The sequence below is a fragment of the Rissa tridactyla genome, chromosome 1 (assembly GCF_028500815.1).
Source record: "Rissa tridactyla isolate bRisTri1 chromosome 1, bRisTri1.patW.cur.20221130, whole genome shotgun sequence".
In the NCBI taxonomy this organism is placed as follows: Eukaryota; Metazoa; Chordata; class Aves; order Charadriiformes; family Laridae; genus Rissa; species Rissa tridactyla.
The window spans coordinates 60939560-60956554 of record NC_071466.1 but is presented as its reverse complement, the minus strand read 5'-3'; the positions used below and the strand labels follow the sequence as shown (position 1 = coordinate 60956554).

Here is a 16995-nt window from a genome sequence, read left to right as displayed (position 1 = left end):
CACCCTTTTCGCATATAAATAAAGCAACTGACAAGTAGCAGCGGGTTCAAATGGCTTGCTCCTTATCAGGATCTGATTGAAGTTCTTCAGAGAAACTGGGTCTCTTTGGAGGATGAAGACCAGTCAGGATCTTAAAACTCGCATTCATGACAAAACAACAGAGTATCTTTTAACTCTACGCTTTGGAGTGTAGGGCTAGGGCAGTTGCTAAGAGGACTCCACCTAGACTACGTGTCCACTGCTGATATCTCTCTCAAATCTTACCTGGTAGGAAATATGACAGAGCACATAGAAATAAAAATGATGATGGGGGTCAAATGGTACATTTTGGCTGTGTCTGTTCCAAGTCCAGAAAAGAAAGTTGTATAGACACGTGTTGTTGAACACATGACAAAGTGAAGGTGCATCATGTGAAAAAACCCGGAACAGAAATGCATTTTCAGCAAAAGAGCATTTAGTACCTTCATGTTTTCTTTCGCTGAGAATGCAAAACTAAGGAGTACTACTGCAAGTGTTCAGACAGGTTCCTTCAGCCACCTTGGGTTTGAAGATATTGAAGCCTAACTCAAAGTGTGGAGATCAAAAACACAATCTTCTGTGGCTTACAGTCCCAGCAGAAGAGGACAAGTATTCCCCAAGGCATCGCTGCCTGACTCTTTTGGCTTTGGCCCTGAAAGCTATGCAGATGAGGAACGTCTCAGCAACATGGTGATCTCCTAGCAAAAGACAGCAACTGTCCAAAATGGTAAACACACTACCACAAATAACACGATTCCTGAAGGTGGTTAATAAACCCTCTTAAAGCAGGAAGCTCATTATTACAAGGAATAAAATAGAGGAGTTTGTGTTTGGGTTTTTTTTTCTAAACAGATGTTGCATTAAAGACTATCTTTGTTCTCAAACTCAAAAGCTTACAGGTAAGCAAGGAACGAACAGACTAATAATAGAAGGAAACGATGAGACAGCCTGCAAGATAAGAAAAATGGGGTGCAACTGAAGAAAAGCTGTGCCTTACATGACCAATTTTGGAGGAACTGAAAAGCAGTGACGTACTCTGTCTCTTCTGTCTCCACATTTGTGGTACAGAGCAGGGGAAGAACTTGAGACAAACTAAGGTTTGTATCTTACAGTATCCCGCTGTGCTGGCTCAATACAGACAAGGTCAACAGACACCAAGAATCACTAAAAACCATCCAATTCTTCTGAGTGAAGTATTTCCTAATATAGTCTTGGCTAAGCCACAGCCTGCAGACTAAGGCTATGGTACAAAATGAACTCAGCCAAGCTGCAGCCCTTTTGTAAAGAAAAACAGGGGAATCGCTGTTTGTGTAGTAAATGCTCAGACATATTTCCTCAATTTTTTTTTTTCCCCTCAGAATACTCTCTTGGCTTCCTGTAGTGTCTAACTTCGGATGTCCTGAGGCAGATGTCTCATCTTTGCACAGGACAGTCCTCAATTAATTTTTCTTCCATCAGCCTGTCTGGCCCCTTTTTGAACTCAAATAAAATTTCTGTGCCTGCAACATCTTGCAGCAAGAAGTCCCACAGTCTAACTATCCATGGTGTGAGCAGACATTTTCTTTCGCTTGTGACACCTGTTGGTTTCATTTGAAGTCCCCTGCTTCTTGTACTAGAAATGAGTGAACACAGTGATTCCCTATTTACCCTGTCCGCATTACGTGTGATTTTACAGACCTACATCAAATCCCCTTCCTTCAAGTCATCTAGGCCCTTCTCCTATCGAGAGTCAGATCAAAACTGTTCACCACTTCATCCAAATTGTAGAGAGGAAGGAAAGAAGGTAAGTCCAAAGAAAGAATGCAAATCCAATGTGTCTGAGCTGGATGGCAGAAGAGAACAGGGCATCTCTACACATGGGGAGATCAACGGTGTGCTGATTTACTTTTCCTACCACAGTAGCATAGAGGTAAGTCTGGGAATTAGGATCTTGCCCCACGACTTCCAAATTTGGATAACCTTGCTCAGGCACATTAAATAAAGAAGAACCGGACTTCAGTGGTCTGGAAAAATGGTCTCCCAGGAAACTCATAAAGTTCAGCAAAGTCAAACGCGAAGCCCTGCATCTGAGATGGAATAACCCCACATGAGAGTGCAGGCTGGGCACTGCCTGGTTAGAAAGCAGCTTGGCATAAAAAAAGCTGGCGGACAACAAGTTCAAAAGGAGTCAGTAATGTGACCTCATAGCCAAACGTGTATAGGACTGTGTTGGAAAGAATGTCAAGGGAAGTGACCTTTCCCCTCCACTCAGAACTTGTGAAGTCGTACCTGGAGTCCTATACCCAGTTTTGGGCTTCCCAGTCCAAGAAAGATACTGACATATCCAGCAGAGAGCCACCAAAAAGGATGAAGGGGCTGCAGCACATGCTACAGGAGGAGAGGCTGAAAGAGCTGAGATGCTTTAGCCTAGAGAGAGAAGACTGAGAAAAAATGTTATCACTGCCTTCAACTGCTTAATGGGGAGGTGTACAGAAAAGATGGCAACACACAGTAATGGGCACAAGCTGCAGCAAGGAACAACTAAACATTAGGAAGCATTTTTTTATCACGAGGTTAGTCAGACATCGGGAAAGATTGCACAGAAAGCCTATGAAATCTGTCTTCTTAGAAATACTCAAAACTTGACTGGACACAGTCCTGATTAAATTGGCACTACCAGGGTTGGCACTACAAGACAATCTCCAGAGGCTCCTTTCAACCTGTGTCATTCTATGACTAACAAATTTGGTCAGAACTCTTGATTAAGTTATACAAGAAAGCAATGTGAAACTCAATGGCCTTGCAGTAAAACTAGCAAATAATATAACTTTAGAATCTTCTAGTGTTGTCCTCTATTTAAGCCCTTATCAAAATGCTGTCATTAGCATCCTCCTAAAATAAAGAAAGGTCAAGACATGGCCTAGATTTCCTTCCAAAAAGCTGTGTTCATTTTTCCTCAGTGCAAAAATATGAGTTTCTCCTCTTCCTCTTTTCTTTTCCTCAGTTGTGACAGATGTTGTGCAAAGAGCTAAATTAAAATAGCAAGTTTTGCACCTGTTCTGAAGGCAGCAACATTTGTGGTTATCCTATCCCCTCCAGAAAAGTATACATTGTCTTATACCATGCACAAGGAGAGCTATGTTCCTCCCTCTAATAAGCTAGACTTAGCAGTTTCATCCTTCCTGTGGCACGTAACTTTCGAGGGAAGTTGTGGTTAGTTAGCAGGAGGCACTCTGAGCCAGCCTACTTTAAATATAGAGATGCTGAAAACTGATTATTCTCAACTTACGAGCCTACAAAGCAGACAGATAATGTTTTATCAGCATCTGCCGATACTAAGGGGCTACGAACTTGATGAAACCTTAATATCACAACCTCTGTGTGTGGAAAGTTACAGCAATTCTGCCATTGTCCCCAGTTGAACAGGAAGAGATGAGGCACTCCTGCCAGCTGCATGTATGAGGCATTTTTGACAGAAAGAGACAATGGAAGACTCCTGGACTCCTGACAAGTTATCAGACTATAAAGACAACTCTGAGACAATTTTTTTTTTTGTCCCTTAAAAAATAAATACAGTGTATTCGAAATGCCAGCTATTTGAAACAGCTAAACACCCATCAGAATCTTACTCCTTCACTCAGATGAGCGCAAAGCAACTATTTTAAATGTGTCAGGGCTAGCTACTAGGATAGACACATAACAACATCATCTATGATAAACAAGGGACAAAGGGTAAAGCTTCACATTCATATCCCCAACCCTTAACAACATCTTGTGCTCTCTCCTAGTGACTTTGTTCTAGACAAAAACTGACATAAATGATCAGATAGGACATCTAGAAAGAGGGTGGCTAGAATATAGCACATTGGATGTCACTATTAAAAATCTGACCTGGAAGAAAGTATCTCAGTTCTGTGGAAAGAAAAAAATAATAGTAATCAAGCTATCTGAAATTACTGATGTAACAGATTACATTCTATTAATTTCATTAAGCAAAGGATCTTCCCTCTTTAAGTCCTCTTAACCCAGAAGCTGGCGCTCTAAAACTAGCGTGCTTGCACATCATCACCGGCAAGCAGCACCAGTGACCACAAGCGCCAAGGAAGACGGCAAAATGAGCAGCTTACAACTCTGGGCACAGCCAGGCCATCTCTTTGCCCCTCCTTGCTTTTCTCCCACGTTGTTCCAGCCATTTGGCTAGCCCCCGCATCCCATGCCCTTGGCCATGAGGAGTCCCTCCATACCCAGGAGCGCAGGGAGAGCTGACCACAGCTAGGCAAACCTACAGAGGCCAAGCTCGTGGCTGAGAGCAACTAGCTGAGGACCACTGTAGATGGAGAGCCTAGGGTCAGGGAAATGCCTCCTGTTGTCTGAACTGATTTTACTGCCTCCATAAAAGGTCTCTACATTTCCTCCACTGCGAGTGGTAACTGAACTTGGAAAAATTAATTCCCCTGGCTACGCCCCTGCCTTCCTAATAGCGGAGGCACTTACTGTACAGCTCAGCATCTCTATTCAAGCAGTCAAGCACCACGCTGCCATCATATATCCCTTTGCAGTGCTTCTTGTGCTGCAACTTGCAAATTCCTGCTGAAACTAAATTATTAACTGTAATTTCAAAGTGTTCATAAAAAAGATTTTTGTAAAAGATATCAATAAAGAGTTAGTAACATAATGTATTTTAACCACAGATGAAGTCTCATTGTCATATGGCCTAGATAGTCTTTACAACTTAAAGAAAAAAAGGAAAAAAGAAAGAAAAAAAAAAGAGTGGTATTTGTCTTCAATGTTTTAATCAGTTTTTCTAAGACTGAGCAATCTTTATTGGTTAATTTACATCCTCTGTCAAAATAGCTACAATTAGCAAGGCATAAAGATGGAGCCTGAATTCTGAAATTACTTGTCAGAAACCTGATTCTAATGCTTCTTCACAAGGTGCCATTTTCTTGTCACGAACAAAAAACAGGAAACAAACGCGCCTCACTGGCCACAGACATGTTGGTGGAAGAAGTTTTTGCTACCTGCTTTTAACAGTTTTATCCAACTTCATCAGCGTCTCCAAAAAAAAAAAAAAGGCTAAGTAAGTAAGAACTATGATTTACACTCCATCTGATCTGGTGATATAACTCAATTGCTCACAACAGGACTCTTCCACACACAGGACAATGACAGCAGTGGCCAAGTGGGAGGGGAAGAATGTCAGGGTGTACCAGTGAGATGCACCAAGAACTGCAGAGCCCCTCAGAACTATAAAGGAAATTTTACTTTAGTTAAGTGACCTTTGCTTTGAACAGCAGTACTTCTTCGATCCATAAGAAACCAGAAAATCAGCAGTACTTTGAACCAAAATGTTTGCAATTGCAGAATTAACCTTACCAATAATTATTTTTTTATCTACTGTAGTAGCTAGCAGTGGATGACTATTCTGTGAAGAGTTAGTGATCCACATAACCACTAATCAAGGTGTATGCCTCTGTATCATGGATACTACATGACTGCTACTTAATCAAGGCATATCTAATCAATGGTATAATAAATCAATGTATAGACAGTCAATACATAATTACTCAATGTGCAGTCAATGCACATTTAATCTTAAGTATACGCACAGTGTATTGTCTCATTCATGTGAATTATCATACACAACAGTTCTGGGACTGCAGCTTGATTAATGAGATAAGAATAAGAGAGTACGTTGTCCAACATAGTCTTAAAAGCTAAGTCCTTGCTCCCAGCTTGATTCCGTCAGTGACTGATGAATCTGTACTGCGAGCAAGACCCTAGAGGAACACTAGTGATCTCAGAACTGGTGAACCTCACCATGAATGGGATCTGCGCTGTGTGCTGTCCCTGACCAGAGGTCCAGCCAATGTTGTAACACCTCGAGGTTCCCAGAAGGTTCATCAGAAGAGATGAAAGATTTCCTAACTTGCTATTGGCATTTATGGGCTATTAATTAATAGTTATCTGCCTTGCAAGTTTTATGCCTTTCTTACTGGGATCCAGAAAGACCTGTCCTCTCCTCAGTGGAAAACACTTAGTAATTTATCACTTTTCCAACTGCCAACATGAGCAGGAGAAAAGATGATTCATAATTCTTTTTCTCCAAAATAAAAGTATTCTTTCAAATAAAAAAGACCAAAGTGATTATGTTAAAAAACTTAAATTATTGAATTTTTGTTATGAGCAGAATGAAAGTGGACAAACAAATGACAGGGCTTTGCAAAGGATAATAAAGAAAAAAACTGCACACAAATTACTAGTCATGGGGAACATAACAGTGAGCTATTCTAAAATCTGAGAGAATCAAGCAGTGCTTCCTTTGAGAAAAACGGTAATGAAGCAGTGGTTGTAAGAAAACAAGGAATTAAAATATGAATTTGAAAAAACTCCCACCTTTTAGGGTGTTTAGGATGGGAACAAACACATAAAAATATAAAAACCAATTAATGCTACACAAACTCATGAAAAATGGCTAAACATTTTTAGTGATTTCTGTGCTTCATACCTAAAAGCTTAAATCCTAGTGTCAGCAAAACCACAAATACCTCAGAAGCTAAATAAACTTGTGTTTTATTTGTTCAGAACAAACTGGTGAAATAAAAATATCTCTTAATTTGAAAACTTAAGATTTTACTATTTGATACTCTTACCTGTGCTTCTCAAAAAACACTTGCTGGCCTTTGGTAACAAGACCGGGCAAATGAAATTTGTTCTCCTCATTTGGCTTCAGTTTTAACTTTTTAATATTTTGCAACAGGCATGAAGCAAAGATTACCATCAGAGTGGTTACAATTCTGTTGAAACAAATATTTTCCACTCCTAGAGAAACTGGCTGTACGGAGAAAAAACATCTGATTGAAATTTTAAATTATTTTATTTTTAAAAAGTGTATTATTGCAGACAAAAATAGTGTCTGGTTTTATTTTTGAAAGTTTTGTAGAAATATAAAAGATAGTAATCAATTTATCTTTCCTCTTCTTTCAATTTAATTTTTAAAAGTTCACAATGTTGGTGCAAAGTAACTCTCACTAGCATAACCCTCTACCCCCACCCCAGGCCAACTTAACCCAAACTTCGTTACCGTTTCTGTTTCCTCACACTTAATAAGAATAATTGGAATCGTCACATCAAAGCACGTTTCCCTCTAATCTGCTACCCTGATTCTTATAGACAAATACTAAGTCACTCAGAGAGATGCAACGTCTCATAATAATATGCCTATTGTGCAGTGTCTTCATAACAATTACTGCTTCTTCTAATAGCCCTTGTTAAAAACTACCCAGTACGTAAATCCAATTACAGCTCATTTATCTTTAAAAAGTGTTAAGACAGCTGGCAATATTTAGCCAAGCTGGCAAAGCCATATGTAATGTTTACCTCCATAAGCTGCTTGTGGAATACTGACTGCAAAGATTAATCCTGCTGCAGGGATGACCAGCTTCTCTCCCCTTAAATAAAAACACATTTTCAATCTGAATAATTACACTTAGTTCACAGATATCTAATAATGACTTGCCTGGTACTTTCCACTTAATAAAAGCAATTAAAAAAGGTAAGTGTGAAAGTGGTGACAGCCTGCAAATACAAGTGCCACTTAGTACTCTCTGAATTTGAAAAGGGCAGCTCATCTCACGGAAGCCCGTTCAGAGGTGTACCACTTTGCTTCCAGAGACATTCAACCACTGGTAATACTTTTTGTCAAATTACCTCCCCCTGCTTTCATCCTCTTAAATAATGTTACCCAGCTGTGTATTTTGTGTGCACGCATGCATGCCCATCTGAGAGGTGCGATAGCAGATAGACTTCACATCCCAACTGCAATGCAGAGGTAAGCATTCTAATTACTGTGAAAATGGAGCACTGCCGCATTTCAAAAAAAAAACCTCAAAATCCTCAGCAAATCCTGACACCAGTTAAGAAACAGCTGATTATCCATTTGCTATTACAGTGTGATATCTCAGATGGCACAGCTTTGTGCAGGGTAGAGCTTTTGGCTGATAAAGACTTTTTGGTTTCTTCTTACAGTTACTAAAATCAGGCCTCGGTGTGATAAACTGCAGAGAACCCCAGTTCAGAGTTTATGGTCTTCTACCCTACCTGCCCCCTTCCTCTGGCAGAGGTTACTGACTCTACAGCAACACATGCCCTAACCTCAAGCACCTGAACCTGGGCTGAAGCAATCAACTGTGAATCTTGCGGTAAGCAGAATAAGGGAAGGAGAAAGACCCCGTTCTGCCTTCCAGCCACACGTTCCCATCGCTTTCCTCGCTCTGGCACTGCCATTCAACCACCCAGAAGCGAGCAGGTTTAGCAACTTAAGCCAGTGGGAAATGATCCTTGCAAAAATATATATGTTTTATTTTTAAACATTACTTTATCTCCCTATAACCACTGACTGTAGGAAGTCAGATGACTTGCACTGCAAGCGGTAGATAGGAAAGTACAGGCTGAGGCCAAGCACTTGCTCCGTAAGAGGCAGCCTACGCTTCAACCGGCTCAGCCCTGCTATAAAACTGCACCTTCAGCAGGGGAAGCAAAGCCACCCATTTGTTCTGCCTGCCTCCTTTGCAAGGATCTGGTAGAGGAGTGGAGAACACAGCCGGGGAAGCCAGGTTTATGCTTTGAACTAGCACAGCTCTTTCCATCAGCCGAACACACGGCAGAGCCCTCAGTCCAGAGCACAGGTGTCTTAATTCCCCTTACACCGATTGTCACTTTGCATTTGTTCACAGGTTTTTTTGTCTACCATTATTCTATCTCCTCTGCCCCACGTATTAGGATTTTCACGATTCTCTCAAAATTCTAAATATGCCAGGTCTCATTTTCTAATCCTGTCCCCTTACTCTTTAATCTCTTTTCACAATCACTACTATATTAAGCAGAAATTAATTGAGTTTACTGGTGCATGTATTTAATCCAAGATTTTTTTGGCATGGGATAAATAATTCATAGTCTGGAAGTCCGTAACTTAAGAACTTAAGGGCAAAGACTTTTAGCTTAAGAATACTAGTAAGGCGGACTCCTGACTGTCTACTTCCATTGTTGGTTGAACATACTGTGGAAGGAGTGAAGCATACCTTGTCTTCGCCATTTCCCCATCTCACACTTCCAAAACAAAGAAGAGGTTCAGGAGTAGATAAGAAGATGGAGGTATGCACATAGACAACACATACCAATCTCCAGCTATAAGCAAGCCATCCTTCTTTTCCTTGGAATGAATGTTTGTATGAACATTCACCGGGATTACTGCAAGCATGCACCTCTTAACTGCAGCCCAAGAAATTACTTGAAGAAGAAACACAGTGGTCAGGGTAAGAGAGATCAGACTGCACAACAGCTACTGCAAATGCTGTCTCAGACCTGCAGCCAAAGCACCGCTTTCACTAAGGTGTAAATACAACTCCATTTTTTATTTCTGGCGTGGATATCTTCCTTAATGATTCCACTGCGGACACTGAGGCTCATGCTTAGTGTTTACCTCTAGCTTCCGCGTTGTCTCACAGTCTGCTGTTCACTATGACAATCAGTACAGAGACAGTTATCACACTGAAGAAGCAAGAAACACTCCTGAATGACCTTTAGAAATATAAAAAAAAGGAAGTGTGTTTGACGTCCAGGAGGTACAGAGATGACCCAGTTCTAGAAATGTGAGGGTTTAGATAAAACACCAGCAGTCTGATTTTCTGACAAGCGATGTGTGAATCTGGGTTGAATTCTGAGGAGAACCTTAAAAAGAAAAGAGGGGAAGCACAGGATGTTACACTGCTTCAGCCACACAGGCTTGAATCTGCTTTCACACTCCCGGCAGAGCACACAGCTACCAAAACATTATTTTCATCAAAAGGTGAAAAGTACTGGTGACCACAGGCTCAAAGAGCTGTAGCGTGAGAAAAGACAGCACTAAATCACTAAATTAACATCCCATTATAGAAAAGGATCATTAAGCGAAGGCAAATCAAACAAACAAAACCACCTCCCTCATCAAGGCCTTGATAAAACCCATGGTGACAAGCGACAGAAAAGCTCTCCACAGAAAAGCGCAGAGATTACTGCTGAGTATCCCCTTTATAGAACCGATTTTATTTTCTGAAGTGTGCAAGACACGTAAGTAAAAACATAAAAAAAATGAACAGAAGTTTTAAAACACACAAAACACTGTTTTGTCTCAGACCACAGGAAAAATCAGTTAATTTAAGAACTGCAAGAGGGTAAGTGCTTCTTCTTGAGTGACTGTTTCTTACCGCAGTTTAGTGGATGTGCTTACCAATCCCAAAAGCTATCCCCAGACCGGAATGCAATGACAAAGAAGCAGACGTGAGGCGACTGCATTGTTAGCTGAGACAGTCTTGAATGAAAGCTGCCTCTCGGATGGAGTGGTGTCACCACAACTAACTCGTCTGCATCCTGACCGATCCCTCTGTATCATCAGAAAACTGGAAAAGGGGGCCTCACGAACAGAGGAAAACATTTTTAAAAATACTCCTGAAAAATCATGTCAGTTCTCCTGCTTGTGACACACCTGACTTAGGCACTCAAAACCCCGCTCAATAATTTGGCAATAAGTAAAGTAACTTCTACCAAATGATCGACATCCCTAACCAAAGCAAGAGGGTGGTATGTCACCCCTCACATCTGCGTAATACACCATGGTACTGTCAGCTGTCACTGTTTGGATAAATTTAACCTTGACAGACAAAAGGATCGCCTAGCCACCCACCTTGTCAGAAGCTGTTGCATGTCTGGTGCACAGACAGGGAAACTCAAGACACAAGGTCTCTGTGCCTCCAGAGATAACAGAGAGAAGGTTCCTGGTTTAAGTAACAGAAATCTGTGACTACATACCTGATAATGGTAGAAGACAAAAGGCTAAATCCTGTGGGTGTGTGTCTTACCACCACTGTACACTCTTTCAAACTCTGCCTATGTGCAAGGCGAGAAGTGAGCAAAGCATCATGTATGGACGTACTGCCAAGTGGCTCACTGAAGCTACACAAGTCCAGAGGGATATAGAATCATAGAATTGTCTAGGTTGGAAGAGACCTAGAGAGAGAGGAGTCCAACTGTAGATCGAAGAGATCATCGAGTCCAACTGTAAACTTAACACTGCCACAACCACCACTAAACCATATCCCTAAGCACCACGTCTGCACATCTTTTAAATACCTCCAGGGATCGTGATTCCACCACTTCCCTGGGCAGCCTGTTCCAATGCTTGATAACCCTTTCAGTGAAGAAATTTTTCCTAATATCCAGTCTAAACCTCCCCTGGGGCAACTTGAGGCCATTTCCTCTTGTCCTATTTCCTGTTACTTGGGGTACACATCCCAGCTTGAGTAAAGTGCCCTCCAAGCCTGGACAGGTATAGCCTGGAAGCAATCAAACTCATTGTGTCTACAAGGGTCAGTTGAGCCTTTTACAATCTTTATGAATCTAAAGACTAGAGAGCTATCTAGCAGTTGCTGGGGATCTTGACACTTATTCTGGTAACCTGCCATTCATGAGCTACTCTACTGAACCAAGAAGCAAGATAGGCACTTACTTCAAGAGGCCCTTGAGATACAATATAACTTTAAAAGTGGAACCTTATACTGGGAATGGTCCAACTTGTAATAGGGACTGGCATTTAACTCTGTATCTAATATATACATTTTCATTCTGCAAATTTCTTGCCTTAGAGAAAATACATTTGATCAGTAGTGATCCAGGACCCTGGTTATGTTACACACATGACTTCAAACGGTTACAATTTCATTTGCTTTTGAACATGATTAGTTTGGTAGCCATTCTTATTTCATGGGAGAAATATTTTCTTTTTAAAGCGTGCAAGTCCTACCTGAACTTATGGTTCCCATAACTTCACATGTTTCTGGTGTAAATGAAAGGCAGAGGGAGAGGTGCAGGGTAGCATCAGCCTCACAGAACCATTTGCATGGACAAGTCTGACTACGTGACAACTGTCTGTGCTGGGGAGGGAGAGGTGGGCACCACAGGTGAATGAGAGCTTCATCTTTTCCTACCAGCTTCTAACATCAAATCCCCCACTGCACTATGAGTTCCCATGTTCCAGCACAGAAACCCTGCTTCTCTCCACCCTCCTGATCCCACATACCATGCACATCACCCCGTCCACACCTAAGCAACCCAAGGGTACATATCTCATTATGTGATGGGCTGAAGAGGGTCTTCGCTCCTGGCTCCCCACTGATTTAATGATGATCTTTTATCAGGATCTGTTTTTAGCGTAAAGCTTGGGCAGAGAGGAGCCAAAGCACGGCAATTTATGACCTAAGTTGCAAAGCATGTAAGCTATTTTTGCCTCATTTATTATGACCCATTTTCATGGTGGAGACAGTAAGTTGGAACTAACTACTGAAATGTGACTCATATATCCGCTTGTGGATGGCTAAAAAAAAATTATAAAAAAAAAATCAAATCTCTTCTCATAACTTACCACATTATAATTAGTACATTGTAACAGACATCATAACGTCTTCAAAGGCTATGGAGTAGTAAAGAGAGGTTTTAGTGTTCATCTTATTCACACAGTTTGGCTTACTTCACAATATTTGAAAATTAAAATGCTTCCCACAAATTTTTTTTTTTTTTTTTTTTTTTTTTTGGTCAAGACACCATTCACACTTTCTGTTGATTTGTGGCTATAGCTTATCTTTTCTTTTTCCAAAGAGAGCTCTCTAAGTATTCTAAGGCCCAAGCTGCTGGCAGGAAATTGTTTAGCTTGTTCATGACAAAACAGAAACAAAATAGAAAAGCTGTAGCAGAGAAGTGATTTCTTTGCAAAAAATACTTCCCCATTACGACCACCATATAACCCTTTTTCAGAACTACAGACCTAGGTGCTTGAAGCAAAGTGATGACTAAACAAAAGGAGAGTATTCAGTAAGCATAAAATAAAAGCAAAGAGGAAATTTTAAAAGAAAGTCATACCAAAAAATCTTGTTATTTACACAGAAAGTCTGCAAAGTCCTTTAACTCTGAAAAAGATAAGTTCTAATTTCTTTATTATTTAGTGAAGCAACCACATTAGTTTTTTTACTAACTATATGCACTGTCCTGTGTCTCGTCTATTTGTTTTTTAAAGTCTCAATCATGCAACTGTGCCTTCTCAGAAAACCACTGAACTTACTGAATCAACTTCTGTCCATTACTTTGGTAAATCAAGAGGGGTTTCAAGCATCAAGCATCAGTCACTGCAAGATGCCCTTTGTGAAGTTACTCAGTTACGCTTCTCCTCTTTGTCCTAAGAGAGCAATCATACACTCTTTATTTTGCAAAAAGACAGGACAGACACAGTATCTTCTCATACTAATAACATCTCCAACTGCTTTAAAGAATTTTTCCTCCATTTTTTTTTTCCTTTTTCCTCCACCCCAATCAAATAATTAGCTGCCCTAAAACTATGAGGAGAGAGACGAGAGAGACACATAGACCATCATTGGAATGGAGGCAGTTCATTCCATCATGGAGGGGGATACTTTATCCCGTATATGAAAAGATACCAGACCCTTAAAACAAAAATGTTGTAACAACCCATGCTGATAGCAGAACTTCTACAGATAGGAGACAACTGATGTTTCTAGGAGGTAATAACTACTTTGAGAGTGTTTTCCTTCAGATGAAGTAATGTGGGGCACCACTGACAGTAGGCCAATTTGCAAACAATAGCAGAAATTATCATTTGTACAGAATTGTTTGGCACAGACATCTACAATTAGATGCAGGATTTCCTTTTAAACTCCAAAGGGACTTCCACATCCCTGTCTTCCTTTACTATGGTTGAACATGAGGAACAAACAAGGTGTTGCTACTTCCTGAAAGAGGAAGAAAAGTGGAGAAAAAAAACCCAAAAGCTGCCAGTAAAGGCATCTGATTTTCTTAGAGGGGATCATCGCCACATAGATTGAAAACAATCTTCAAGGGTCAACTATTAAGCTAAAGAAGAGCCCCCCTATTACCACATAGGAAAGAAGGCATTGCTTATTTTCATGAAGTAATTTAATTATAAAACGTTTAGAACACACTCACTCCTTCAGAAAAATGAAGTGCAGTGGTAAGAACGTTGTTGCTATTGTGTCTTATTTTGATAGACATACATCAGACAAATAAAACACAACAAAATCAGGAGGTGGGTAGCTTTAAAAACACAGGGTTGCTTAATTTTTAATTTTAGTTTTTATCACTCCATTATATAACAAAGCCAGAAGAATAATGGCAAATGCTTTTTCCTGTCCTCCTTCTCTTTCCCCCACTCGATGTCTTCTAATTCTTCATTTTTCCTGGGTAAATTCAGACTACACACAGTAAGGAAATGTTTGCTTACAACTCAATTGTGCCTCATCGTTTACAAAGAAAAAGTGTTCTTCACTCTTCATAATCCGTTTACCTGCGCATGCGACTAAGTAGTGCAGGCGTATAAAGGAATGACCCCATGACACTGGTTTTCTGCTGTTCCAAAGCTCTGTTGCTGTGCTAAACAAAGATCTGTAGATGGCAGCATTGATGCAGTAATTAATCTTCACCAGAGCAGAGGCCAAAAACCGTTTCACTGAAGTGTTTCTTATTGGAGCCTAAGCCCCATTTTCAGATGTCAGAGATCTTAGCACCGGGCAGAGATCTTAGCATCGGGACAGGAATTGTCTGGCAGTAAAGAGAAGCCAAATCCACCAACGCTACTAAAAGGTACTATGCCAAGAACCCACACAATATCCATGACAGTTTAGGCCCATCATCTTGGAAATAAACTACATCATCTCGACAGTAACGAGCGCTGTGAGCCATGGGCTGCTGGTATAGTTCTTTCGGTTACCTCCATATGCTGTCAAATTAGAAAGAAGGAGGAATACAGAGATGTCCCACATCCCTCCACCTTTATCGCCCACTCTTCCTCCACTGCACCTTATTCAAAACAAGCTGCGCAGTCCCTCCCATTTCTGCAGTTTGGGCAAGTGCTATGAATTTGGTGTCCCACATAACCACACAGCACAGAGCTCAGTTACAAGCAAATGAAAGCAATGTCCCAGATGTTCTAGGACAAAAATAAAAATGCACTGACAGCCAGTATGATCTGGAGGCAAAGGATCAAAGTGTCAAGAAAATTCTAGCCACACAAGCCCCTGCTCAGCTTCACTGCCTCATCCTCTCTTAGAGCTAGCTATCTTTGCCAAAACAGTGTCTACATAAGGAAACTTGCTGCTTAAATTACTGAAATTCAAATCTATGCCCTGCCTTATTCTGCTAGGCTTCTTGTCATGATAAAGTTCAGGAGTCTTCGGCCCCTTCCCTTTAAAGAGTGTGTGTGTAAAATACATAAATATAACATATATTTATTTTTGTAGTTCAGAATCATAGAATATAATAGTTTGTCCGGAAGGAACCTTTAAGGGTCATCTAGTCCAACCCCCCTGCAATAAGCAGGGACATCTTCAACTAGATCAGGTTGCTCAGAGCCCCAGCCAGCCTGACCTTGAATTTTTCCAGGGATGGGGCATCTACCACTTCTCCGGGCAACTTGCTCCAGTATTTCACCACCCTCACTGTAAAAAATTTCTTCCTCACATCTAGTCTGAATCTACCCTCTTTTAGTTTAAAGCCATTACCCCTTGTCCTATCACAACAGACCCTGCTAAAAAGTTCGTCCCCATCTTTCCTGTAGGCCCTCTTTAAGTACTTTAATAGTTTGTCAGAAAGTAGAGAGTCCTCTGAAAGGACACAGCACTGTAACTAGTTGAGATATGATGAAAAAGGCATTAAAGGCCTTTATTTCTTGCCTTTCCAAATCTAAAGATAAGTGCATTTCAAAGCGCAGAAAAGAACGGCACTCTGATAATTGGCCTTCATGGAGCAGTTGGGTAGTCTGCCTCCCTCAGTATTTTTCACATAGCAGAGACAGCACAAAGCGATATGACAGAATGCCATGTCTGTACGTCCGGTGCAAAGAGAGTGACTTCTCTGAAATCATCTGCTTGCAGCCAGCTCTGCTGTCTTCTTTTGCCAGCTCACAGCATCAGCTGGCCTCGTGCTCAGTTCAGGTGCACTGAGCGTATTCACACTCAACTTCTCCTCCAAAGGGCAGTGCTGAGCCTACACAGCGAGCAGCTCTGCCCTGCAGAGATCCTACCTAACCAGATCCCCTGCTATGTGGCAGGATCTGAGCTGCTTTGTCCCAGTCTGGATTGTTCCAGCCCCCTTACCACCCTGAACGTTCCCTCCCGTGTCAGCTCAACTCCACCGCAGCACACCAAGCTTCACAACCTCAGCACACTACGGTGTTTGTTGATCTGCACAACTCCCTCTCACTTCAGGAACTTTTGATTAAACACTTCACTGGAATGGTAAAGCGCATGCAGCATTTTGTAATTATTTAATTTCTGATTACATATACTCAGGCTAGTCACTAAGCAAGAGTTTGTCCAACCTCCTGAACTCTGGAGGTGTCAAAACAATTTTCCCTACTTCTGCACTAGACTTCATCAAAAGAACCTGAGTATAAGCAGCTCCCAATGAAGACATTTCTCTTCAAACATTAACTCTATCCCTGGGAGGCATATCAAGTTTCAGAACAGTACTCCTACGCACCTGAGAATTTTAAGAGCAGTTTAATAGTAAAAATATTACACAACACATACTTAGCAAGGAAAGGGTATTTGAAAAAGCTCTCCCAGACACTTCCAAACTGGAGCAACTAACTTACTGCATAGCTCCTGACAACGCATACAGATTTTGAAAAGAAAAGAGAAAAAGCTGAGTATTCATGCAGATTTTAAGCAACTATGAAATATTTGTCATGAGAAATCTGTACTTTTTGGAAAACAAAAACCTGCTTCCCAACACAACAGAACACAGGTGGAAAGCAGAACATAGACACAACATTTTAAGAAATCTGCCAAAGGCAATGCGGGTTCATCAACAAGCACAGAGCTGCGTTGGCTCTTGTAATATTAGAGAACACACATTCTGAGACTGCTGCTGCATAACAAA

General features: G+C 41.0%; 1 protein-coding gene across 4 annotated transcripts in view; it reads right to left on the bottom strand.

Annotated features, from left to right (window-relative positions):
* Nucleotides 1-16995, bottom strand: part of UBAC2 (UBA domain containing 2) — a 106409-nt gene that overhangs the window by 60314 nt on the left and 29100 nt on the right. The gene's annotated exons all lie outside the window — the stretch shown is intronic.